The sequence below is a fragment of the Hordeum vulgare genome, chromosome 5H, assembly GCF_904849725.1.
Source record: "Hordeum vulgare subsp. vulgare chromosome 5H, MorexV3_pseudomolecules_assembly, whole genome shotgun sequence".
Taxonomy (NCBI): domain Eukaryota; kingdom Viridiplantae; phylum Streptophyta; class Magnoliopsida; order Poales; family Poaceae; genus Hordeum; species Hordeum vulgare.
In genome coordinates this window covers 578,630,042-578,634,115 of record NC_058522.1, presented here as the reverse complement: position 1 = coordinate 578,634,115, position 4,074 = coordinate 578,630,042, and positions in this window count along the sequence as shown.

The window sequence follows — 4,074 nt, the reverse complement described above, 5'->3', positions numbered from 1 at the left end:
AATTTGTCGAAAACCCTTTGCGACAAGTCGAGCTTTGTAAACGGTTACATTACCGTTTGCATCAGTCTTCTTCTTGAAGATCCATTTATTTTCTATGGCTCGCCGGTCATCGGGCAAGTCCACCAAAGTCCATACTTTGTTCTCATACATGGATCCTATCTCGGATTTCATAGCTTCAAGCCATTTGTTGGAATCCGGGCCCGCCATTGCTTCTTCATAGTTCGAAGGTTCACCGTTGTCTAACAACATGATTTCCATCACAGGGTTGCCGTACCACTCTGGTGCGGAGCGTGCCCTTGTGGACCTTCGCGGTTCAGTAGTAACTTGATCTGAAGCTTCATGATCATCATCATTAACTTCCTCTTCAGTCGGTGTAGGCGCCACAGGAACAGCTTCCCGCGCTGCGCTACTATCCTGTTCGAGAGGGGGTGTAATTACCTCATCAAGTTCTACCTTCCTCCCACTTACTTATTTCGAGAGAAACTCTTTCTCTAGAAAGGATCCGTTCTTGGCAACAAAGGTTTTACCTTTGGATCTAAGATAGAAGGTATACCCAATAGTTTCCTTAGGGTATCCTATGAATACGCATTTCTCCGCTTTGGGTTCGATCTTTTCTGGTTGAAGTTTCTTCACATAAGCATCGCAGCCCCAAACTTTAAGAAACGACAACTTAGGTTTCTTGCCAAACCATAGTTCATACGGTGTCGTCTCAACGGTTTTGACGGTGCCCTATTTAAAGTGAATGCTGCAGTTTCCAATGCGTATCCCCAAAATGATAGCGGTAAGTCGGTGAGAGACATCATAGATCGTACCATATCTAATAAAGTGCGATTACGACGTTCAGACACTCCGTTGCGCTGCGGTGTGCCAGGCGGTGTCAGTTGTGAAACGATTCTACACTTCCTTAGGTGTGTGCCAAACTCGTGACTCAAATATTCTCCTCCACGATCAGATCGTAGACATTTAATTTTTCTATCACGTTGATTCTCAACCTCACTCTGAAATTCCTTGAACTTTTCAAACGTCTCAGATTTGTGCTTCATCAAGTAGATATACCCATACCTACTCAAATCATCGGTGAGAGTAAGAACATAACGATAACCACCGCGAGCTTCAACGTTCATTGGACCACACACATCAGTATGTATTATTTCCAATAAGTCGGTTTCTCTCTCCATTATTCCTGAGAATGGAGTCTTAGTCATCTTGCCCATGAGGCATGGTTCGCATGTGTCAAATGATTCAAAGTCAAGAGACTCTAATAGTCCATCAGTATGGAGCTTCTTCATGCGCTTAACGCCGATATGACCAAGGAGGCAGTGCCACAAGTATGTGGGACTATCATTATCAACTTTGCATCTTTTGGTACTCACACTATGAATATGTGTAACATCACGATCGAGATTCATCAAGAATAATCCATTCACCACCGGAGCATGACCATAAAACATATCACTCGTATAAATAGAACAACCATTATTCTCTGACTTAAATGAGTAGCCGTCTCGCATTAAGCAAGACCCTGATACAATGTTCATGCTTAAAGGTGGTACTAAATAACAATTATTAAGGTTTAAAACTAATCCCGACGGTAGATGTAGAGGCAGCGTGCCGACGGCGATCACATCGACCTTTGAACCATTCCCGACGCGCATCGTCACTTCGTCCTTGGCCAGTCTCCGCTTATTCCGCAGTTCCTGCTTTGAGTTGCAAATGTGAGCAACAGCACCGGTATCAAATACCCAGGAGCTACTACGAGCGCTGGTAAGGTACACATCAATAACATGTATATCACATATACCTTTAACGTTGTCGGCCTTCTTGTCCGCTAAGTATTTGGGGCAGTTCCGCTTCCAGTGACCCTTTCCCTTGCAATAGAAGCACTCAGTCTCAGGCTTGGGTCCGTTCTTTTTCTTCTTCCCGGCATCTGGCTTACCGGGCGCGGCAACAGCTTTGCCGTCTTTCTTGAAGTTCTTCTTACCCCTCCCTTTCTTCAAACTAGTGGTCTTGTTGACCATCAACACTTGATGCTCTTTCTTGATTTCTACTTCTGCAGACTTGAGCATCGAGTACAACTCGGGAATGGTCTTCTCCATCCCTTGCATGTTGTAGTTAAGCACAAAGCCTTTGTAGCTTGGTGGGAGAGACTGGAGGATTCTGTCAATTATAGCATCATCCGGAAGTTCGACTCCAAGTGAAGTCAGACGACCGTGTAACCCAGACATTTTGAGTATGTGCTCACTGACAGAACTGTTCTCCTCCATCTTACAGCTAAAGAACTTGTCGGAGACTTCATATCTCTCGACACGGGCATGAGCTTGAAAAACTAGCTTCAGCTCCTGGAACATCTCATATGCCCCGTGTTGCTCAAAACGCCTTTGGAGCCCCGTTTCTAAACTGTATAACATGCCACACCTGACCAGAGAGTAGTCATCACTCCGCGTTTGCCAGACGTTCAGAATGTCCTGGGCTGCTGCGGGAGCGGGAGGGTCACCTAGCGGCGCATTAAGGACATAAGCCCTTTTAGCTGCTTCAAGGATGAGCTTCAAGTTGCGAACCCAGTCTGCATAGTTGCTACCATCATCTTTCAGCTTGTTTTTCTCTAGGAATGCGTTGAAGTTGAGGTTGACGTTGGACATCTACAATATTTATAAAGACAACTTTTAGACTAAGTTCATGACAATTAAGTTCATTTAATCAAATTAAGTATGAAGTCCCACTTAAATCGACATCCCTCTAGTCATCTAAGTGATACATGATCCATGTTGACTAACCCGTGTCCGATCATCACGTGAGACGGACTAGTCACCATGGTGAGCAACTTCATGCTGATCGTATTCAACCATACGACTCATGTTCGACCTTTCGGTCTCTTGTATTCGAGGTCATGTATGTACATGCTAAGCTCGTCGAGTCAACCTAGGTGTTTCGCGTGTGTAAATATGGCTTAAACCCGTTGTATGCGAACGTTAGAATCTATCACACCCGATCATCACGTGGTGCTTCGAGACAACGAACCTTCGCAACGGTGCACACTTAGGGGAATACGTTCTCGAAATTTTAAGAGGGATCATCTTATTATGCTACCGTCGTTCTAAGCAATAAGATGTAAAACATGATAAACATCACAATGCAATCATATAGTGACATGATATGGCCATTATCATCTTTGCTCTTTCGATCTCCATCTTCGGGCATCGCATGATCATCATCGTCACCGGCATGACACCATGATCTCCATCATCATGATCTCCATCATCGTGTCTCCGTGAAGTCGTGACGCTAACTACTACTATCACTACTACTATAGCTAACCGTTAGCAATGAAGTAAAAGTAGTAAGCACATGGCGTTGCATCTCATACAATAAATTAAGACAACTCCTATGGCTCCTGCCAGTTGTCATACTCATCGACATGCAAGTCGTGAAACCTATTACAATAACATGATCATCTCATACATCATACATGCCACATCACAACTTTGGCCATATCACATCACATGTCAAACCCTGCAAAAACAAGTTAGACGTCCTCTAATTGTTGTTGCAAGTTTTACGTGGCTGATTTGGGTTTCTAGCAAGAACGCCTTCTTACCTACATGACAGCGACAACGATGATATGCCAAAGCTATTTACCCTTCATAAGGACCCTTTTCATCAAATACAATCCGACTAGAGTAGGAGAGACAGACACCCGCTAGCCACCTTTATGCACGATGTGCATGTCTGTCGGTGGAACCAGTCTCACGTAAGTGTACGTGTAAAGTCGGTCCGGGCCGCTTCATCCCACAATACCGCCGGAAAAGAATAAGACTAGTAGCGGCAAGAAAATTGACAAATCATCGCCCACAACTTTTGTGTTCTACTCGTGCATAGAATCTACGCATAGAAAACCTGGCTCTGATACCACTGTTGGGTAACGTAGCATAAATTCAAAATTTTCCTACGCATATTCAGATATCCCTATGGAGAGACCAGCAACGAGAGAGGGGTGAGAGCATCTTCATACCTTTGAAGATCGCTAAGCGGAAGCATTGCTAGAACGCGGTTGATGGAGTCGTACTCGCAGCGATT